Genomic DNA, 25772 nt, shown 5'->3' on the forward strand with positions numbered 1-25772 from the left:
GAATTAAAGAACAGACTGCTAAAGAGGCCAATGTGAAGCAAGTCAAAAGAAAGTGGGAGGAAAACGGTGATAAGAATCACCAATACAACAACAACAGCAATTACAACAATAATCGCAACAATTATCCCAACAATCGCAACATCAATCGCAACTACAACAAACGGCCCAACAACAACAACAACAACAACAGCAACTACAACAATCATCCCAACAACAATAATAACCGCAACAACAACAACAATCAGAAGCAGCTATGCCAAAGGTGTGAAAAGTATCACTCGGGGTTCTGCACCAAATTTTGCAACAAGTGTAAAAGAAATGGTCATAGCGTGGTGAAGTGTGAAGTCTACGGACCAGGGGTTAATAGAACGAAAGGAACAAATGGTGTCGGAACGAGTAATGGCGGAGCAAGTAGTGTCGGAGCAAGTTATGCCAATGTAGTTTGTTATAAATGTGGAAAACCGGGCCACATTATTAGAAATTGCCCGAACCAGGAGAACACGAATGGACAAGGCCGTGGAAGAGTTTTCAATATTAATGCGGCAGAGGCACAGGAAGACCCGGAGCTTGTTACGGGTACGTTTCTTATTGACAATAAATCTGCTTACGTTTTATTTGATTCGGGTGCGGATAGAAGCTATATGAGTAGAGATTTTTGTGCTAAATTAAGTTGTCCATTGACGCCTTTGGATAGTAAATTTTTACTCGAATTAGCAAATGGTAAATTAATTTCAGCAGATAATATATGTCGAAATCGAGAAATTAAACTGGTTAGCGAAACATTTAAGATTGATTTGATACCAGTAGAGTTAGGGAGTTTTGATGTGATAATCGGTATGGACTGGTTGAAAGAAGTGAAAGCGGAGATCGTTTGTTACAAAAATGCAATTCGCATTATACGAGAAAAAGGAAAACCCTTAATGGTGTACGGAGAAAAGGGCAACACGAAGCTACATCTTATTAGTAATTTGAAGGCACAAAAACTAATAAGAAAAGGTTGCTATGCTGTTCTAGCACACGTCGAGAAAGTACAAACTGAAGAAAAGAGCATCAATGATGTTCCCGTCGCAAAAGAATTTCCTGATGTATTTCCGAAAGAATTACCGGGATTACCCCCACATCGATCCGTTGAATTTCAAATAGATCTTGTACCAGGAGCTGCACCAATAGCTCGTGCTCCTTACAGACTCGCACCCAGCGAGATGAAAGAACTACAAAGCCAATTACAAGAACTTTTAGAGCGTGGTTTCATTCGACCAAGCACATCACCGTGGGGAGCTCCTATTTTGTTTGTCAAGAAGAAAGATGGTACATTCAGGTTGTGTATCGACTACCGAGAGTTGAACAAACTTACCATCAAGAACCGCTACCCACTACTGAGAATCGATGACTTATTTGATCAACTACAAGGCTCGTCTATTTATTCAAAGATTGACTTACGTTCCGGGTATCATCAAATGCGGGTGAAAGAAGATGATATTCCAAAGACTGCTTTCAGAACACGTTACGGTCATTACGAGTTTATGGTCATGCCGTTTGGTTTAACTAATGCACCAGCTGTGTTCATGGACCTTATGAACCGAGTGTGTGGACCATACCTTGACAAGTTTGTCATTGTTTTCATTGATGACATACTTATTTACTCAAAGAATGACCAAGAACACGGTGAACATTTGAGAAAGGTGTTAGAAGTATTGAGGAAGGAAGAATTGTATGCTAAGTTTTCAAAGTGTGCATTTTGGTTGGAAGAAGTTCAATTCCTCGGTCACATAGTGAACAAAGAAGGTATTAAGGTGGATCCGGCAAAGATAGAAACTGTTGAAAAGTGGGAAACCCCAAAAACTCCGAAACACATACGCCAGTTTTTAGGACTAGCTGGTTACTACAGAAGGTTCATCCAAGACTTTTCCAGAATAGCAAAACCCTTGACTGCATTAACGCATAAAGGGAAGAAATTTGAATGGAATGATGAACAAGAGAAAGCATTTCAGTTATTGAAGAAAAAGCTAACTACGGCACCTATATTGTCATTGCCTGAAGGGAATGATGATTTTGTGATTTATTGTGATGCATCAAAGCAAGGTCTCGGTTGTGTATTAATGCAACGAACGAAGGTGATTGCTTATGCGTCTAGACAATTGAAGATTCACGAACAAAATTATACGACGCATGATTTGGAATTAGGTGCGGTTGTTTTTGCATTAAAGACTTGGAGGCACTACTTATATGGGGTCAAAAGTATTATATATACCGACCACAAAAGTCTTCAACACATATTTAATCAGAAACAACTGAATATGAGGCAGCGTAGGTGGATTGAATTATTGAATGATTACGACTTTGAGATTCGTTACCACCCGGGGAAGGCAAATGTGGTAGCCGATGCCTTGAGCAGGAAGGACAGAGAACCCATTCGAGTAAAATCTATGAATATAATGATTCATAATAACATTACTACTCAAATAAAGGAGGCGCAACAAGGAGTTTTAAAAGAGGGAAATTTAAAGGATGAAATACCCAAAGGATCGGAGAAGCATCTTAATATTCGGGAAGACGGAACCCGGTATAGGGCTGAAAGGATTTGGGTACCAAAATTTGGAGATATGAGAGAAATGGTACTTAGAGAAGCTCATAAAACCAGATACTCAATACATCCTGGAACGGGGAAGATGTACAAGGATCTCAAGAAACATTTTTGGTGGCCGGGTATGAAAGCCGATGTTGCTAAATACGTAGGAGAATGTTTGACGTGTTCTAAGGTCAAAGCTGAGCATCAGAAACCATCAGGTCTACTTCAACAACCCGAAATCCCGGAATGGAAATGGGAAAACATTACCATGGATTTCATCACTAAATTGCCAAGGACTGCAAGTGGTTTTGATACTATTTGGGTAATAGTTGATCGTCTCACCAAATCAGCACACTTCCTGCCAATAAGAGAAGATGACAAGATGGAGAAGTTAGCACGACTGTATTTGAAGGAAGTCGTGAAATGTCCCGTTCTTATTGATTAAAAACGTTCCATATTAATTGATTTCGTTGCGAGGTTTTGACCTCTATATGAGACGTTTTTCAAAGACTGCATTCATTTTTAAACAAACCATAACCTTTATTTCATCAATAAAGGTTTAAAAAGCTTTACGTAGATTATCAAATAATGATAATTTAAAATATCCTGTTTACACACGACCATTACATAATGGTTTACAATACAAATATGTTACAACAAAATAAGTTTCTTGAATGCAGTTTTTACACAATATCATACAAGCATGGACTCCAAATCTTGTCCTTATTTAAGTATGCGACAGCGGAAGCTCTTAATAATCACCTGAGAATAAACATGCGTAAAACGTCAACAAAAATGTTGGTGAGTTATAGGTTTAACCTATATATATCAAATCGTAACAATAGACCACAAGATTTCATATTTCAATACACATCCCATACATAGAGATAAAAATCATTCATATGGTGAACACCTGGTAACTGACATTAACAAGATGCATATATATAAGAATATCCCCATCATTCCGGGACACCCTTCGGATATGATATAAATTTCGAAGTACTAAAGCATCCGGTACTTTGGATGGGGTTTGTTAGGCCCAATAGATCTATCTTTAGGATTCGCGTCAATTAGGGTGTCTGTTCCCTAATTCTTAGATTACCAGACTTAATAAAAAGGGGCATATTCGATTTCGATAATTCAACCATAGAATGTAGTTTCACGTACTTGTGTCTATTTTGTAAATCATTTATAAAACCTGCATGTATTCTCATCCCAAAAATATTAGATTTTAAAAGTGGGACTATAACTCACTTTCACAGATTTTTACTTCGTCGGAAAGTAAGACTTGGCCACTGGTTGATTCACGAACCTATAACAATATATACATATATATCAAAGTATGTTCAAAATATATTTACAACACTTTTAATATATTTTGATGTTTTAAGTTTATTAAGTCAGCTGTCCTCGTTAGTAACCTATAACTAGTTGTCCACAGTTAGATATACAGAAATAAATCGATAAATATTATCTTGAATCAATCCACGACCCAGTGTATACGTATCTCAGTATTGATCACAACTCAAACTATACATATTTTGGAATCAACCTCAACCCTGTATAGCTAACTCCAACATTCACATATAGAGTGTCTATGGTTGTTCCGAAATATATATAGATGTGTCGACATGATAGGTCGAAACATTGTATACGTGTCTATGGTATCTCAAGATTACATAATATACAATACAAGTTGATTAAGTTATGGTTGGAATATATTTGTTACCAATTTTCACGTAGCTAAAATGAGAAAAATTATCCAATCTTGTTTTACCCATAACTTCTTCATTTTAAATCCGTTTTGAGTGAATCAAATTGTTATGGTTTCATATTGAACTCTATTTTATGAATCTAAACAGAAAAAGTATAGGTTTATAGTCAGAAAAATAAGTTACAAGTCGTTTTTGTAAAGGTAGTCATTTCAGTCGAAAGAACGACGTCTAGATGACCATTTTAGAAAACATACTTCCACTTTGAGTTTAACCATAATTTTTGGATATAGTTTCATGTTCATAATAAAAATCATTTTCTCAGAATAACAACTTTTAAATCAAAGTTTATCATAGTTTTTAATTAACTAACCCAAAACAGCCCGCGGTGTTACTACGACGGCGTAAATCCGGTTTTACGGTGTTTTTCGTGTTTCCAGGTTTTAAATCATTAAGTTAGTATATCATATAGATATAGAACATGTGTTTAGTTTATTTTAAAAGTCAAGTTAGAAGGATTAACTTTTGTTTGCGAACAAGTTTAGAATTAACTAAACTATGTTCTAGTGATTACAAGTTTAAACCTTCGAATAAGATAGCTTTATATGTATGAATCGAATGATGTTATGAACATCATTACTACCTTAAGTTCCTTGGATAAACCTACTGGAAAAGAGAAAAATGGATCTAGCTTCAATGGATCCTTGGATGGCTCGAAGTTCTTGAAGCAGAATCATGACACGAAAACAAGTTCAAGTAAGATCATCACTTAAAATAAGATTGTTATAGTTATAGAAATTGAACCAAAGTTTGAATATGATTATTACCTTGTATTAGAATGATAACCTACTGTAAGAAATAAAGATTTCTTGAGGTTGGATGATCACCTTACAAGATTGGAAGTGAGCTAGCAAACTTGAAAGTATTCTTGATTTTATGAAACTAGAACTTTTGGAATTTATGAAGAACACTTAGAACTTGAAGATAGAACTTGAGAGAGATCAATTAGATGAAGAAAATTGAAGAATGAAAGTGTTTGTAGGTGTTTTTGGTCGTTGGTGTATGGATTAGATATAAAGGATATGTAATTTTGTTTTCATGTAAATAAGTCATGAATGATTACTAATATTTTTGTAATTTTATGAGATATTTCATGCTTGTTGCCAAATGATGGTTCCCACATGTGTTAGGTGACTCACATGGGCTGATAATAGCTGATCATTGGAGTGTATATACCAATAGTACATACATCTAAAAGCTGTGTATTGTACGAGTACGAATACGGGTGCATACGAGTAGAATTGTTGATGAAACTGAACGAGGATGTAATTGTAAGCATTTTTGTTAAGTAGAAGTATTTTGATAAGTGTATTGAAGTCTTTCAAAAGTGTATAAATACATATTAAAACACTACATGTATATACATTTTAACTGAGTCGTTAAGTCATCGTTAGTCGTTACATGTAAGTGTTGTTTTGAAACTTTTAGGTTAACGATCTTGTTAAATGTTGTTAACCCAATGTTTATAATATCAAATGAGATTTTAAATTATTATATTATCATGATATTATCATGTATGAATATCTCTTAATATGATATATATACATTAAATGTCTTTACAACGATAATCGTTACATATATGTCTCGTTTAAAAATCATTAAGTTAGTAGTCTTGTTTTTACATATGTAGTTCATTGTTAATATACTTAATGATATGTTTACTTATCATAGTATCATGTTAACTATATATATATATATATATCCATATATATGTCATCATATAGTTTTTACAAGTTTTAACGTTCGTGAATCACCGATCAACTTGGGTGGTCAATTGTCTATATGAAACATATTTCAATTAATCAAGTCTTAACAAGTTTGATTGCTTAACATGTTGGAAACATTTAATCATGTAAATATCAATCTCAATTAATATATATAAACATGGAAAAGTTCGGGTCACTACAAGTCGTCTCCAGACATGGAATACCAATCTCTATTATCTCTGATAGGGATGGCAGATTTATTTCAAGATTCTGGCAGACATTACAGCAAGCATTAGGAACTCGTCTAGACATGAGTACTGCCTATCATCCACAAACTGATGGGCAGAGCGAAAGGACGATACAAACGCTTGAAGATATGCTACGAGCATGTGTTATTGATTTCGGAACCAGTTGGGATCGACATCTACCGTTAGCAGAATTTTCCTACAACAACAGCTACCATTCAAGCATTGAGATGGCGCTGTTTGAAGCACCTTATGGTAGAAAGTGTAGGTCTCCGATTTGTTGGAGTGAAGTGGGGGATAGACAGATTACGGGTCCGGAGATTATACAAGAAACTACCGAGAAGATCATCCAAATTCAACAACGGTTGAAAACCGCCCAAAGTCGACAAAAGAGCTACGCTGACATTAAAAGAAAAGATATAGAATTTGAAATTGGAGAGATGGTCATGCTTAAAGTTGCACCTTGGAAAGGCGTTGTTCGATTTGGTAAACGTGGGAAATTAAATCCAAGGTATATTGGACCATTCAAGATTATTGATCGTGTCGGACCAGTAGCTTACCGACTAGAGTTACCTCAACAACTCGTGGCTGTACATAACACTTTCCACGTCTCGAATTTGAAGAAATGTTTTGCTAAAGAAGATCTCACTATTCCGTTAGATGAAATCCAAATCAACGAAAAACTTCAATTCATCGAAGAACCCGTCGAAATAATGGATCGTGAGGTTAAAAGACTTAAGCAAAACAAGATACCAATTGTTAAGGTTCGATGGAATGCTCGTAGAGGACCCGAGTTCACCTGGGAGCGTGAAGATCAGATGAAGAAGAAATACCCGCATCTATTTCCAGAAGATTCGTCAACACCTTCAACAGCTTAAAATTTCGGGATAAAATTTATTTAACGGGTAGGTACTGTAGTGACCCGAACTTTTCCATGTTTATATATATTAATTGAGATTGATATTTACATGATTAAATGTTTCCAACATGTTAAGCAATCAAACTTGTTAAGACTTGATTAATTGAAATATGTTTCATATAGACAATTGACCACCCAAGTTGACCGGTGATTCACGAACGTTAAAACTTGTAAAAACTATATGATGACATATATATGGATATATATATAGTTAACATGATACTATGATAAGTAAACATATCATTAAGTATATTAACAATGAACTACATATGTAAAAACAAGACTACTAACTTAATGATTTTTAAACGAGACATATATGTAATGATTATCGTTGTAAAGACATTTAATGTATATATATCATATTAAGAGATATTCATACATGATAATATCATGATAATATAATAATTTAAAATCTCATTTGATATTATAAACATTGGGTTAACAACATTTAACAAGATCGTTAACCTAAAGGTTTCAAAACAACACTTACATGTAACGACTAACGATGACTTAACGACTCAGTTAAAATGTATATACATGTAGTGTTTTAATATGTATTTATTCACTTTTGAAAGACTTCAATACACTTATCAAAATACTTCTACTTAACAAAAATGCTTACAATTACATCCTCGTTCAGTTTCATCAACAATTCTACTCGTATGCACCCGTATTCGTACTCGTACAATACACAGCTTTTAGATGTATGTACTATTGGTATATACACTCCAATGATCAGCTCTTAGCAGCCCATGTGAGTCACCTAACACATGTGGGAACCATCATTTGGCAACTAGCATGAAATATCTCATAAAATTACAAAAATATGAGTAATCATTCATGACTTATTTACATGAAAACAAAATTACATATCCTTTATATCTAATCCATACACCAACGACCAAAAACACCTACAAACACTTTCATTCTTCAATTTTCTTCATCTAATTGATCTCTCTCAAGTTCTATCTTCAAGTTCTAAGTGTTCTTCATAAATTCCAAAAGTTCTAGTTTCATAAAATCAAGAATACTTTTAAGTTTGCTAGCTCACTTCCAATCTTGTAAGGTGATCATCCAACCTCAAGAAATCTTTGTTTCTTACAGTAGGTTATCATTCTAATACAAGGCAATAATCATATTCAAACTTTGGTTCAATTTCTATAACTATAACAATCTTATTTCAAGTGATGATCTTACTTGAACTTGTTTTCGTGTCATGATTTTGCTTCAAGAACTTCGAGCCATCCAAGGATCCATTGAAGCTAGATCCATTTTTCTCTTTTCCAGTAGGTTTATCCAAGGAACTTAAGGTAGTAATGATGTTCATAACATCATTCGATTCATACATATAAAGCTATCTTATTCGAAGGTTTAAACTTGTAATCACTAGAACATAGTTTAGTTAATTCTAAACTTGTTCGCAAACAAAAGTTAATCCTTCTAACTTGACTTTTAAAATCAACTAAACACATGTTCTATATCTATATGATATGCTAACTTAATGATTTAAAACCTGAAAACACGAAAAACACCGTAAAACCGGATTTACGCCGTCGTAGTAACACCGCGGGCTGTTTTGGGTTAGTTAATTAAAAACTATGATAAACTTTGATTTAAATGTTGTTATTCTGAGAAAATGATTTTTATTATGAACATGAAACTATATCCAAAAATTATGGTTAAACTCAAAGTGGAAGTATGTTTTCTAAAATGGTCATCTAGACGTCGTTCTTTCGACTGAAATGACTACCTTTACAAAAACGACTTGTAACTTATTTTTCCGACTATAAACCTATACTTTTTCTATTTATATTCATAAAATAGAGTTCAATATGAAACCATAGCAATTTGATTCACTCAAAACGGATTTAAAATGAAGAAGTTATGGGTAAAACAAGATTGGATAATTTTTCTCATTTTAGCTACGTGAAAATTGGTAACAAATCTATTCCAACCATAACTTAATCAACTTGTATTGTATATTATGTAATCTTGAGATACCATAGACACGTATACAATGTTTCGACCTATCATGTCGACACATCTATATATATTTCGGAACAACCATAGACACTCTATATGTGAATGTTGGAGTTAGCTATACAGGGTTGAGGTTGATTCCAAAATATATATAGTTTGAGTTGTGATCAATACTGAGATACGTATACACTGGGTCGTGGATTGATTCAAGATAAAATTTATCGATTTATTTCTGTACATCTAACTGTGGACAACTAGTTGTAGGTTACTAACGAGGACAGCTGACTTAATAAACTTAAAACATCAAAATATATTAAAAGTGTTGTAAATATATTTTGAACATACTTTGATATATATGTATATATTGTTATAGGTTCGTGAATCAACCAGTGGCCAAGTCTTACTTCCCGACGAAGTAAAAATTTGTGAAAGTGAGTTATAGTCCCACTTTTAAAATCTAATATTTTTGGGATGAGAATACATGCAGGTTTTATAAATGATTTACAAAATAGACACAAGTACGTGAAACTACATTCTATGGTTGAATTATCGAAATCGAATATGCCCCTTTTTATTAAGTCCGGTAATCTAAGAATTAGGGAACAGACACCCTAATTGACGCGAATCCTAAAGATAGATCTATTGGGCCTTACAAACCCCATCCAAAGTACCGGATGCTTTAGTACTTCGAAATTTATATCATATCCGAAGGGTGTCCCGGAATGATGGGGATATTCTTATATATGCATCTTGTTAATGTCGGTTACCAGGTGTTCACCATATGAATGATTTTTATCTCTATGTATGGGATGTGTATTGAAATATGAAATCTTGTGGTCTATTGTTACGATTTGATATATATAGGTTAAACCTATAACTCACCAACATTTTTGTTGACGTTTAAAGCATGTTTATTCTCAGGTGAATATTAAGAGCTTCTGCTGTTGCATACTAAAATAAGGATAAGATTTGGAGTCCATGTTTGTATGATATTGTGTAAAAACTGCATTCAAGAAACTGATTTCGATGTAACATATTTGTATTGTAAACCATTATGTAATGGTCGTGTGTAAACAGGATATTTTAGATTATCATTATTTGATAATCTACGTAAAGCTTTTTAAACCTTTATTTATGAAATAAAGGTTATGGTTTGTTTTAAAAATGAATGCAGTCTTTGAAAAACGTCTCATATAGAGGTCAAAACCTCGCAACGAAATCAATTAATATGGAACGTTTTTAATCAATAAGAACGGGACATTTCACATAGGGCATCTCAATTGTGTTTAACTACATTACTTTATCTGCACTTGAGATAAATTAATACATATACTCATCCTTTCTACTACTATTAAAGAATGAAGAGACAGAGAGATAAAGGTGGAAGAGTATATCCAGATTCCAAGTTTCAACATGGGGAGGCTACTTTTTGATAAAAGAATTACTTCTTTTCAATTTTATCAGCTCCTTTACTAGTCACTATCCATACTCATAATTTAATATGGGAAAAGAGATCACAAGTTGTAGGGAGTACTACTGCTATAATATGTAGAAGAATAGAAGAGAGGAGAACTACACAAACAAAAAAGAGTTAGACTAGTTAATCAAGTAGTCAACATATCACTTTCAAATTAATTTTTCCATACGTACTGTAAAGTTTTTATTTCCATTTAGCATCATAAATTTCAAGTTTAAGAATTAGGATATTTTCAATATTAAGGGTGTATTATTCGTGATTAAGGGAATTATTGTTCGAGTGCAAGAGTGTTATTATTGTAATTTTCTACCATTTGAAGTTAATGAGAGTGAAGATTTTCGTAAGTTTGTTCTACTAAAATTATTGTTATCATTTTTATCATTATCATTATTGTTATTATTATGTTTGTATATTTATATTTTTATGTTCGCCCTATTATAATGAGTAGCTAATTTTCTATAGTGTTTTCTTAGATGTAGAGCCCTAGTGAAATGGATTGTTTTCATTTGTAAATATTAAAATGTAACCTAGGTATTTTTAACATTGTGCCTAGCTAAAAGAACCATTGTTATACGATTAGATATTTAATCCTTATCACTTAATTTGTTAGATATAAATAGCGAAGGTTATTTCTATTAATATAAATTAAGCTTCAACACTAAAAGTGGTTTAGACGAACTTATGGATAAGTTATTAACACCAATTTAGAAATAAGGTTCGGTGGTTTGAGTAATATCATTAGTTATATAATAGTGAAATTGTAAAAATGGAAACCGTTACGATTTAAGGTTTTGGCGAAAGTCAAAACTAGGTTAGGTTTCAATTTAAAATACTTGGGGTATAGTTAACTATCTAAATAAGATCCAATGAAAATTAGATTTAATTTAGTTAGTTGAAACTTTATATATTCGAAAGAAAATATAAAGTTATATATAAAAACATTTTAATCGGACTTAACCTCAAAACAATCCATGGATCTAGAGGCAAAACATTTAAGTAAACACTCTCATTTAATTATATTGTAAGTTATTATTTTTTACTTTTTATCATTTAGTAAATTAAATTAATATTTCTATTCAGTTTCATTAACGTACTGTTAATAATTTTAATTAATTTTTGAGCCTTAATTAAATCTTTTTAAATCACCTTTAATTTATTTAGATTGTAATATTGTAATTTTAAATTATTAAGTAGTTTAATTTAATTAAGTTATATTTTTATTATTGTTATATTATAATTCCTAATCCAAAACCCTTTAAACTAGTTTAACATCAAAGACTATTAAAAAACCATTAAACACTTCATCTCCCTGTGGAACGAATCGGATTTACCTATAAAACTAAACTACGCGGATAGGACTAGTTGCCTATATATGTGTGAAATCAACCCGAATTAATTAAAATACCATATATACAATAAATCAATTCGTGTAACAAAACAACTCAAATCCGTTCAAAATAAAGGTTACAATTCAGCACATCAACTTTTTGGCGCCGCTGCCGGGGAGTTGGCAGTTAAATAAATAGATAATTTTTCTGATTCGTAGTAATAGTTGGATTTGTACGTGGACTGGGTTATTGGAGCCAAACAGTACCCAATTATATTGGGACCAAACAAATCCTGCCCCTCTGCTGCATCTTTTGACTATTCGAAATGTGAGCAAAATCAGAAGGAAAATCTGTTTGTTTAAAGGTTTTTATCATTATTTTTATGTTATTCGATCCTTTTGTAGGAATTCAATTCCTAGAAAAGCTTTTGGTGTTGTGATTGCACAATAGAAATTAATGCATGAATTTACGTTCTTCCAACACTGATTCTTCATATCCTGAACCCGAAAGGGAATTTCACGAATGCTTAAGAGCTCAAGAAGTAGAGTCTCTCGCTGAGGGTTTAGAATCACTTTCATTGGATTCTAACTCTGAACCAGTTATTCAACCAGTCATAGAGCCAGTTATTAAAGAAGAGGAAGAGATGGCTGCTACAAATCAAACGATGGATGCATTAATGAGGGCAACAAGAACAGGTCAAGGCCACACAATTATTCTGCCTACGATGTCTGGCGGTTTTGAAATAAAGGGTCAATTTCTCCACATGGTGACTAGTACATGCCAATTCGGTGGAGCTCCGAATGAGGATGCTAACGAGCATCTTCGTAAATTTATAAGCATTTGCAAGCTATTCAAAATCAAAGATGTCTCCGATGATGTCGCATGTTTAAAAATCTTTCCATGGTCGTTAAAGGATGATGCAAGAGATTGGTTAGACTCATTACCAGAAGGTTATATCAAAGATTGGAATGATATGATGGACAAGTTTTTGTCAGAATTCTTCCCTGCTTCAAAAGCAGCAAAGTTGCAAAGTGATATAAATCACTTCAAGCAAAAGCCTAATGAGACTCTTTATGAAGCTTGGACCCGATTCAATAAAATGCTTAGGGTATGTCCTCAACACGAGTTGAATACATTCTAAAAGGTCCAAATATTCTATAAAGGAGTCAATGTGGCTACTCGAAAAGATATTGATGTTGCAGCAGGAGGTTAAATCATGAAGAAAACACCCGAAGAAGCTCACACAATCATTGCCGATATAGCAGCACATTCTCGTAATTGGCATCAAGAGATGGAGTTCTCTAGATCAACAACTGTTGCTAGTATTGAAAGCAACGATGAAATCGATGCTTTAAAAGTTCAATGGGTAAATCAAGGAAGGCAAATTGAGAAGGTGACCAAGGAAATGCATGCTATTAGGGTAGGGTGTGAATTGTGCCAAGGTCGTCACCTTACTAGAGATTGTGATCAAACAACAATGGAAGAGCAAGCGAATTTCTTAGGTTACTTGCGAAAAGGTGAAATGAATTTCAACGATTTTTTGGCGATTGAAGCAATGAACCGGAAATATCCTCCTATCAACAACTACCAAATAGGAGGACCTTCAGGTTCAAACAATAATTACCAAGGAGGAAATCCGATTTACCAAAATAACCGGAATTTCTCAAATCAAAATCAAAGAAATGCACCACTGGGTTACAATCACCTAAACAACCGAAATTAACCTCAACGAAATTACCAAAATAATTTCCAACACAATCAACCACAACCACAAGCACCTATACAACCACAACCCGAGAAGAAATCCGGTTTAGAAGATCTTTTGAGAGATTTTATGGTTAAGCATGAGCAAACTGCAGAACTTCAAACTCAGCAAATTCAAAATCAACAAGCTACGATACAGAATTTAGAAAGAGATGTAGGAAGGATCTCACAGTTACTAGCAGAGAGACCACCAGGCGCTCTCCCCTCAAATACTCAAGTGAATCCCAACAACAGTCAAACAGGGAATGAGCAAGTAAATTCCATAACTACGAAAAGTTGGTTAACCATTAACCCCGATATTCTAAAACCTCCTGCTCGTGTTCCAATTCCAAATGAAAAAGATTCTTCCGTGGAAGAGGATAAAGTGCCAACCACAAGTGCACCTAAAACTCAACCGCTATTAAAATAATACAAACATCCAATTCCATATCCACAACGTTTGAAGAAAGATAAATTACAAGCACAGTACAACAAGTTTGCTGAAATGATTAAGCAAATTTGTATCAATGTACCACTTGTAGATGTTCTTACGGGTATGCCAAATTATGGAAGGTTTATCAAGGATCTCATAGCCGATAAAGGTAAATATGAAGAAGTTTCAACCACATTCCTTAATGGGGAATGCTCGGCAATTTTGAAAAAGCAAAATATGCCACCGAAACTTGGAGATCCTGGTAGTTTCATTATTCCGTGTCTGATGGGAGATTCAGTAATGTACGATGCATTAGCTGACTTAGGCGCAAGTATCAATCTTATGCTACACTCCTTGTACTTAAAACTAAACCTAAGTAATCTAAAACCAACTAGGATGTGTATACGCCTAGCCGATAGAACTTTTAACTATCCTATTGGTATTGCCAAAAACCTACCGGTTAAAGTTAACCATTTAATCTTTCCTGCCGATTTCGTTGTCCTTGAAATGGAAGAAGATAGCAAGGTTCCCCTAATTTTAGGGCAACCTTTTCTAAATACCGCCGACGTGATTGTGCGTGCTAAAGATAAAAAACTTAGTCTAGGTGTAGGGGAAGATAGAGTTACCTTAAACATAGATAAAGCTATGAAACAACCTATTGTAGTGACCCGAACTTTTCCATGTTTATATATATATTAAATGAAATTGTTATTTACATTATTAAGTGTTTCCAACATGTTAAGCAATCAAACTTGTTAAGACTTGATTAATTGAAATAGGTTTCATATAGACAATTGACCACCCAAGTTGACCGGTGATTCACGAACGTTAAAACTTGTAAAAACTATACGATGACATATATATGGTTATATATATAGTTAACATGATTTTATTATAAGTATGTATCTCATTAGGTATTTTAACAATGAGTTATATACATAAAAATGAGACTATTAATTTAAGAAACTCGAAAACGATATATATAACGATTATCGTTATAACAACGTCTTACTAGGTACATATGAATCATATTAAGATATTGATAAACTTGGTTAATTATGTTAAATGATAAGTAAATATATTATTAAGTGTATTAACAATGAAATACATATGTAAAAATAAGACTACTAACTTAATGATTTCGAAACAAGACATATATGTAACGATTATCGTTGTAACGATATTTAACTGTATATATATCATACTAAGATATATTATATATCATAATATCATGATAATATAACAATTTAACATCTCATTTGTTATAATAAATAATGGGTTAACAACATTCAACAAGATCGTTAACCTAAAGGTTTCAAAACAACATTTACATGTAACGACTAACGATGACTTAACGACTCAGTTAAAATGTATATACAAGTAGTGTTTTAATATGTATTCATACACTTTTGAAAGACTTCAAGACACTTATCAAAATACTTCTACTTAACAAAAATGCTTACAATTACATCCTCGTTCAGTTTCATCAACAATTCTACTCGTATGCACCTGTATTCGTACTCGTACAATACACAGCTTTTAGATGTATGTACTATTGGTATATACACTCTAATGATCAGCTCTTAGCAGCCCATGTGAGTCACCTAACACATGTGGGAACCATCATTTGGCAACTAGCATGAAATATCTCATAAAATTACAAAAATATGAGTAATCATTCATGACTTATTTACATGAAAATAAAATTACATATCCTTTATATCTAATCCATACACCAACGACCAAAAACACCTACAAACACTTTAATTCTTCAATTTTCTTCATCTAATTGATCTCTCTCAAGTTCTATCTTCATGTTCTAAGTATTCTTCATAAATTCCAAAAGTTCTAGTTTCATAAAATCAAGAATACTTCCAAGATTGCAAGTTTACTTCCAAGTTTTCTAAATCCATTCCAAGTAATCATCCAAGATCAAGAAACCTTTGTTACTTACAGTAGGTTATATTTCTAATACAAGGTAATAATCATATTCAAACTTTAATTCAATTTCTATAACTATAACAATCTTATTTCGAGTGGAAATCTTACTTGAAATTGTTTTCGTGTCATGATTCTGCTTCAAGAACTTTCAAGCCATCCAAGGATCCTTTGAAGCTAGATCTATTTTTCTCATTTCTAGTAGGTTTATCTAAGGAACTTGAGATAGTAATGATGTTCATAACATCATTCTATTCATGCATATAAAGCTATCTTATTCGAAGGTTTAAACTTGTAATCACTAGAACATAGTTTAGTTAATTCTAAACTTGTTCACAAATAAAAGTTAATCCTTTTAACTTGACTTTTAAAATCAACTAAACACATGTTCTATATCTATTTTATATGCTAACTTAATGATTTAAAACCTGGAAACACGAAAAACACCGTAAAACCGGATTTACGCCGTCGTAGTAACACCGCGGGCTGTTTTGGGTTAGTTAATTAAAAACTATGATAAACTTTGATTTAAAAGTTGTTATTCCGGGAAAATGATTTTTCTTATGAACATGAAACCATATCCAAAAATCATGGTTAAACTCAAAGTGAAAGTATGTTTTTCAAAACAGTCATCAAGATGTCGTTCTTTCGACGGAAATGACTACCTCTTTCAAAAACAACTTATAACTTGTATTTCCGACTATAAACCTATACCTTTTCTGTTTAGTTTCATAAATTCAAGTTCAATACGAAACCGTGGCCGCTTAAATCACTCAAAACGGATTAGAAATGAAGAAATGGCGAGCAAAACAAAATTGGTAAAAACTACTCATTTTAGCTACGAGAAAATTGGTAACAAATCTATTCCAACCATAACTTAATCAACTTGTATTGTATATTATGTAATCTTGAGATACCATAGACACGTATACAATGTTTCGACCTATCATGTCGACACATCTATATATATTTCGGAACAACCATAGACACTCTATATGTGAATGTTGGAGTTAGCTATACAGGGTTGAGGTTGATTCCAAAATATATATAGTTTGAGTTGTGATCAATACTGAGATACGTATACACTGGGTTGTGGATTGATTCAAGATAATATTTATCGATTTATTTCTGTACATCTAACTGTGGACAACTAGTTGTAGGTTACTAACGAGGACAGCTGACTTAATAAACTTAAAACATCAAAATATATTAAAAGTGTTGTAAATATATTTTGAACATACTTTGATATATATGTATATATTGTTATAGGTTCGTGAATCAACCAGTGGCCAAGTCTTACTTTCCGACGAAGTAAAAAATCTGTGAAAGTGAGTTATAGTCCCACTTTTAAAATCTAATATTTTTGGGATGAGAATACATGCAGGTTTTATAAATGATTTACAAAATAGACACAAGTACGTGAAACTACCTTCTATGGTTGAATTATCGAAATCGAATATGCCCCTTTTTATTAAGTCTGGTAATCTAAGAATTAAGGAACAGACACCCTAATTGACGCGAATCCTAAAGATAGATCTATTGGGCCTAACAAACCCCATCCAAAGTACCGGATGCTTTAGTACTTCGAAATTTGTATCATATCCGAAGGGTGTCCCGGAATGATGGGGATATTCTTAAATATGCATCTTGTTAATGTCAGTTACCAGGTGTTCACCATATGAATGATTTTTATCTCTATGTATGGGATGTGTATTGAAATATGAAATCTTGTGGTCTATTATTATGATTTGATAATATATAGGTTAAACCTATAACTCACCAACATTTTTGTTGACGTTTTAAGCATGTTTATTCTCAGGTGATTATTAAGAGCTTCCGCTGTCGCATACTTAAATAAGGACGAGATTTGGAGTCCATGCTTGTATGATATTGTGTAAAAACTGCATTCAAGAAACTTATTTCGTTGTAACATATTTGTATTGTAAACCATTATGTAATGGTCGCGTGTAAACAGGATATTTTAGATTATCATTATTTGATAATCTACGTAAAGCTTTTTAAACCTTTATTGATGAAATAAAGGTTATGGTTTGTTTTAAAATGAATGCAGTCTTTGAAAAACGTCTCATATAGAGGTCAAAACCTCGCAACGAAATCAATTAATATGGAACATTTTTAATCAATAAGAACGGGACATTTCACCTATCTCCTCCAATGATGAATGTTATAAGTTAGACATTGTTGATTGTTGTGTTGAAGAAGAATTACAAGAATTACTAAATGTCGACACCTCGAACTTCACCCCAATGAGTGAAAGTAATGAATTTGATGTAGAGCTTGAACTTGACGAATTGTTGAAAGTAGTCATCGATGAAGATTGCTGTGAGGAAGAAATTCTCAAGGAAGATGAAACTTTTGAAGAAATTAACGATGGTAATTGTAACATCCCAGGTAACACATTCCCCGTAGCATGATATTGTCTGCTTTGCCCGTAGGCGCACGAATTTTTCTTGGCGACCAAACACGACGAGCACTTTCCCAGGAGGTCACCCATCCTGGTAGTGCTCTCGCCTGAGCACGCTTAACTGCAGAGTTCTCATGGGATCTGCTGCGCTTGTGGTCCCAAAACGCGTCATGCTAGGAAAGGTCTCCACACCCTTATAAGGCATGCTTCGTTCTCCTCTTCGACCGATGTGGGACGGATGTAACACAGATGTTACAATCCTCTCCCCTAATGGGACACAGCGTCCCCGCTGTGCACGTTTGGTCCGGGGCCTGGCTCTGATACCATCTGTAACATCCCAGGTAACACGTTCCCCGTAGCATGATATTCTCCGCTTTGCCCGTAGGCGCACAAATTTTTCTTGGCGACCAAACACGACGAGCACTTTCCTAGGAGGTCACCCATCCTGGTAGTGCTCTCGTCTGAGCACGCTTAACTGCAGAGTTCTCATGGGATCTGCTGCGCTTGTGGTCCCAAAACGCGTCATGCTAGAAAAGGTCTCCACACCCTTATAAGGCATGCTTCGTTCTCCTCTCCAACCGATGTGGGACGGATGTAACACAGATGTTACAGTAATAGGTTCCGAATAAAATCTTCCTTGGAAGAACCACCAACCTTGGAACTTAAAGAACTCCCGAAACATTTGGAGTATGCTTATCTCCAAGGTACGTCACAATTACCTGTTATAATTTCATCAAAACTCTCCGATAACGAAAAGAGTAGGTTAATGTCCGTTCTAAAAACTCACAAGAAAGCAATTGCTTGGAAAACAACTGATATTACAGGGATTAACCCCGCTTATTATACTCATAAGATTCTAATGGAAGAAGATTTTAAACCCGTGGTACAAAGGCAACGAAGGTTAAACCCTAACATGAAAGAAGTTGTCAAGAAGGAGGTTATCAAGTTACTTGATGTCGGGTTAATATACCCTACATCCGATAGCCCATGGGTTAGTCCTGTTCAAGTGGTACCCAAGAAAGGGGGTACAACTGTCATCCTTAATGATAAGAATGAACTCGTACCTTCAAGAACAGTCACTGGTTTGAGAGTCTTTATAGACTATCGTCATTTAAACGACGCCAAAAGGAAAGATCATTTCCCATTTCCTTATATTGACCAAATGCTAGAACGTTTAGCGGGAAAAGAGTACTATTGTTTCCTTGATGGATTCTCCGGTTATTTTCAAATTCCCATTGATCCAAAAGACCAAGACAAGACAACATTTACTTGTCCATTTGGTACCTTCGCATACCGACGAATGCCGTTCGGATTATGTAACGCGCCATGCACCTTTTAAAGGTGTATGATGGCAATCTTTCACGACATGATAGAAGGAAGTATGGAAGTCTTTATGGATGATTTCTCTGTTTTTGGAGACTCTTTCGATTCATGCCTTTCCAACCTCGAGCGAATGTTAATTCGTTCGAGGAATCAAATCTTGTTTTAAATTGGGAAAAATGCCACTTCATGGTGAATGAAGACATTGTTTTAGTACACAAGATTTCTCGAGATGGAATGGAAGTAGACAAAGCTAAGATCGATGTAATCTGAAAGCTTCCTCCTCCAACTAACGTTAAAGGAATTCGTAGTTTCTTAGGTCATGCGGGATTCTATCGACGATTCATAAAGGACTTTTCCAAAATCGCTTGACCCATGACTAAACTTCTTGAGAAAGATAGTACATTCGACTTCAATGACAAATGCTTACAAGCTTTCTCCATTCTAAAAGATAAACTTACGAATGCACCTATCATAGTATCTCCCGATTGGTCCAAACCATTTGAACTAATGTGTGATGCTAGTGATTTCGCACTAGGAGCCGTTTTAGGACAACGCCAAGATAACAAATTTCAACCAATATATTATGCAAGTAAAACACTAACATGAGCACAATTCAACTATACAACTACCGAAAAAGAACTCCTTGCAATTGTATTTGCTTTTGATAAATTTAGATCATATCTTGTATTATCTAAAACGATTGTTTTTACCGATCATTCAGCCCTAAAGTACTTGTTCAAGAAACAAGATGCAAAACCTAGATTGATAAGTTGGATTCTTCTCTTACAAGAATTTGATATAGAAATCAAGGATAAAAAGGGTGCTAAAAATCTCGCTGCTGATCACTTGTCTCGTCTTGAGAATCCCGACCTAGAAAAACTAGATGAGTCAGTTATTCATGACACTTTTTTCGATGAGTTTCTAATGAGAATAGAAACCGAATTTGAAGTTCCATGGTTTGCAGATTTTGCAAACTATCTCGCTGCAGGAGTATTAATTAAAAACCAAACGTACCAGCAAAAGTAGAAATTCTTTGCTGATTTAAAGTTTTACTTCTGGGAAAACCCTAATCTTTTTCGAATAGGAGCGGATCAAGTTATCCGCTGATGCGTATATGGTAAAGAAGCTCAACAAATATTGGAGCACTGTCATCAAGGCCCAGCTGGTGGTCATTTCGGACCTAGCTATACAGCTAAGAAGGTCTTTGACTCAGGTTTTTATTGGCCAACCATTTTCAAAGATGCACACCACATGGTTAAAACATGTGATGCATGTCAAATATCCGGTAACATCTCAAAAAGGGACGAAATGCCACAAAAAGGCATTCTTGTATGTGAAGTATTTGACATTTGGGGTATTGACTTCATGGGTCCATTTCCCGCATCGAATAAATGCAAATACATCCTTGTGGCAGTTGACTACGTTTCTAAATGGGCCGAAGCAAAAGTTTTACCCACAAATGATGCATGTGTTGTTGTGAACTTCCTAAAAAACCTATTTTCATGTTTTGGGATTCCAAAAGCATTAATCAGTGATCGTGGAACTCATTTTACAAATCAATTACTCGAGAAAGTACTTAAAAATACGGAGTTAATCATCGTTTCTCAACTTCTTACCACCCTCAAACGAGTGGCCAAGTTGAAAACACAAATCGAGGTCTTAAACGGATTTTAGAAAGAACGGTTAAAAATAATCCTAAAATCTGGCAATGAAAGTTAGATGATGCGCTTTGGGCATTTAGAACTGCATTCAAAATGCCCATTGGTACTACTCCTTTCCGATTAATTTATGGTAAGGCGTGTCATCTACCTGTCGAAGTTGAACACAAGACATATTGGGCTCTAAGAGAATGTAACACTGACCTTGTGGAAGTCGGAGAAAATCGATTCTTACAACTTAATGAATTAGACGAATTAAGACTACAAGCTTATGAAAACTCTAAAACATACAAACAGAAAACTAAGAGATGGCACGATGCACGATTAAAAGAAAGGAAAGAATTCGAACAAGGGGATAAAGTATTAGTTTTCCAATCACGTTTTAAGTTTTCACCTGGGAAACTTAGATCCCGGTGGGCTGGGCCATATATAATAAAACAGGTTTTTCCATCTGGATATGCAGAGTTATATATCAAAGACGGTGGAACTTTCAAGGTGAACGGTCATCGACTCAAGTTATACTTTGACGGAATCAACACTACGGAAAGAGACGAAATCACTTTCTACCCTAAGGACAAGTAAATTTGGGGTAACTTTAAGGTTTTCAAACTCCATTCTCGATCTTTATTTTTATCTTTAAGAGTGGGGTTTGTTCGGTCTTTCCCTAGCAGACACTAAAGAACTAGTCTTCTCCCTCCATTCTACCTTTTTATTTTCTTTCGTTTTTATTTAGTTTCTATTTTCAAGATGCGCGATCAATATGTTTACAACCACTTCTTTTTTATGTGCGATAATATTTTACCGAGGGATGTGGTATTAAATATAAAGAGTAGATGCGATCAGGCGAGAAAAGAAATAAGGCAAGAACTTAATCAGAAAAATTATGCAAAAGGCAAATCAAAATCAGCTAAGAAGCGTCGAGCGCGTCATTTGGGCAAGTGTGTAAAATGTGGAAAACCGAATCATTACGGAGATTGTCCAAAGAACCAAACGGACTCTAATTACGAGTACGCAACCTTGTGCCGAGAAGGGCCTTTTAAATGTTCAGAGGAAAACCTCTTAAACCAACGAGGGTATGCCTACGAATCCATGGGGAGCGAAATGGTATGACTCTACTACGAGGCGAGTCAACACGGTTTCACCCTCTAAATCATTTTCTCGCCAATTGTATGTTCGTGCGTTTTTGTGTGTTTATGTTTTGATGTGTTTTAGTCTGTATTTGTTTGTTGTGTGTTTTTATTAAAATGGTTTGCCATTTAAAAATTGATGAACCTTGAGTTCAACATGTTTTCATTGAAAACGATAATGTTAAGAGTTATAACTGAATTGTCGTTCTTCAAATTGCACGAAATTTCTTGTAGGATTCATAAGATATTATTAAATAGTAAACCACAAAAACAAAAGATAAAATTTGAAAAATTATTTCTACTAAAAATATACCCTTTTATCAATAACCGTAAAAATATATAACTTGTAAACTTTGTCGTGGATAACGATAGGTGTAACAACTGAATTTATCTCTACCTAGTTGATAGGAAACAAAGTTTTAAGTTTGAAAATTAGTTGGTTTAAAAGTATAAAAAAAAATAGAGTGTATTTTAAATTCACGTAATTTTTATTTTTCATATACTTGTTTTAAAATTTTAAAATGTTAATCTTTTTAACACAAAAATAGAGTGTTTTATTTTATTTTAAATTTATTTTCAAAAAATATTAAAACTTTAACTTTTAATGCATTAAAATTTATAAATTGAATTTAAAAATTTATAAACGGATAAAGACTAGGTATAACAACTGAAATTTTCGTTACTTCAAAAATAAATTTTATAAAGGATATTTCATAATTTTAATCAGTTATAAGTTATATAAAAAAATAAAAATAAAATTTTTTTATTTTAATGGTGTGTTTTTAATATTTTCTTTTGCTTTTATTTAAATATACAAAAAATTTAAGTGTGGGGTAAAATTTTTGTACTCTTAAAGTACAACCCCATCTTGTGTGTGATTAACATGTTTGTTGAAAGGTACTTATGATGATGATGCATTCAACATAACGAAACACCAGATTTATATTGTGATAAAGGGATTGGATATATTCATACGATAAGCATTTTACGATCTCCAATTTTTAACCAAGGAAGTTCTAACTAACTTTACACTTTGTGCCCTCTCAAATTTATACATTTTATCTGATTTTATGTAATGAGGGCATTACATAATCTTAAGTGTGGGGTGGGAATATATAAATTCTCGAGAACTTATAACTTGGTGGTTTTTACGAAAATTTTGAAATTTTTTAAACAAATATACCTAGTCAATTTTTAAGGTAATTATGAGCGATTAAAGTTTAGGTGTCAAAAACCGAAATTATCGTCTCCATACATTAAAAATACATAAGTTTATTTGATTAAAACATATAAAAAGAAAATCAAGTATAACGGAATTTATAAACCCATATGTTTAGAACCATTTATCACGTGTTTCTATGAAGTTTATTGCAGATATCATTGCTTTGGAATGTATAAACCTGTTTATCCCATTGATGCGAGTAATAAAGGATGAATCAAGTCCATCCTTAAAGGAAGTAAAGTCTTCCGAATTTCGTTTTACTTGGTATAGCATACTTCCTAAACTATATCATTTCATACTAATATCATATCACGATATAAAAGTACCGTGGGAAGAGAAAGTCTTGAACTTTCAAACCCGAAAATAAACTTGGTAGGGTAAATCCGAGTCGCTATCCAGTGCAAGACCGATTACGGTGTATAAGCTGGAGTAGGATCTATCCCGCGCAATAGCTTTGTCTTCGCAGTTTTAACCCTTGAATTGAAATGTACAAATTGTAGTAAAATACCGATAGAAATATCGTGTCAGGGGGCGCCCGGTAAAGAGTTCCATGATACTACAATCATAGGGGCGGATAGCTTGCTAATCGCCGACCGAGACTTCGGTTTTCAGTTACCCTCAACCGGAATTTGAGGTTAAAACTGAAAAACGTGTCAAGTGTAAAAACTAGCATGACATTTTAAAAAAAAATCATAAAACGTTTTCCTAAGATTCAATTTTCCCTAAGGATCCAAATTTTTAATTATTAGTGAGACTTAAATCACGAAATTTTAACTTTGTTTCTGTTGTCAGAATTTCATTTCGTGTGGTGTGTGTGTGATCCAATAAATATCGTGTGGTGTTGTCAATTCATTTCATAAAGAGTGTGTTTTCAATTCGTGTGGTGTGTGTGTGATTAAAAAAAAATATTAAAAAGAGAAACAAAAGAAAAAAAATGAAAAAAAAGAAGAAAAAAAAAAGAAAAAAGAAAAAAAAGAATTGTGTGTGGATTGATTTGATATGTTTGATTGTTGTAAGTTTAGTATTGCTTGAGGACAAGCAACGTTCAAGTGTGGGGTAATTTGATATTGCTATAAACATACATATATTTCGACACAATATCATTTATATTTTATATACTTTTATCGTTTACGAAGACATTTGGCTCATATTTCATGAGAAAAACTACGAAAGTATACTCAAGTAAAGAAAAGAGATACATTGATGATTTAAACTAAATATATATCAAGAAACATTTATCCGAAATCTAGAAGCGAAGAATTGCGTATTCTCTAGTTTTATGCAGAAAAGAAATAATTGGGAGATCCATGATTATAATTATATAATATAATTATCCAACTTTTCTAAATGGTAGATTGTATATTATGATTATTTAATATAATCATAATGATATTCAGCAACTTTCGATGCACTATATTTAGTAAAAAATTCAAAAGCAAAAGAAAGGAGGATGGCATGAAAAATTTAATATGCAAAATAAAGCATACTGAGATGGAAGAAATGATGGAAGACATAGGGCATCTCAATTGTGTTTAACTACATTACTTTATCTGCACTTGAGATAAATTAATACATATACTCACCCTTTCTACTACTATTAAAGAATGAAGAAACAGAGAGATAGAGGTGGGAGAGTATATCCAGATTCCAAGTTTCAACATGGGGAGGCTACTTTTTGATAAAAGAATTACTTCTTTTCAATTTTATCAGCTCCTTTACAAGTCACTATCCATACTCACAATTTAATATGGGAAAGAGATCACAAGTTGTGGGGAGTACTACTGCTATAATACGGAGAAGAATAAAAGAGAGGAGAAGTACACACAAAAAAAAGAGTTAGACTAGTTAATCAAGTAGTCAACATATCACTTTCAAATTAATTTTTCCATACGTACTGTAAAGTTTTT

This window comes from Rutidosis leptorrhynchoides, chromosome 3 (genome assembly GCF_046630445.1).
Source record: "Rutidosis leptorrhynchoides isolate AG116_Rl617_1_P2 chromosome 3, CSIRO_AGI_Rlap_v1, whole genome shotgun sequence".
Lineage (NCBI taxonomy): Eukaryota > Viridiplantae > Streptophyta > Magnoliopsida > Asterales > Asteraceae > Rutidosis > Rutidosis leptorrhynchoides.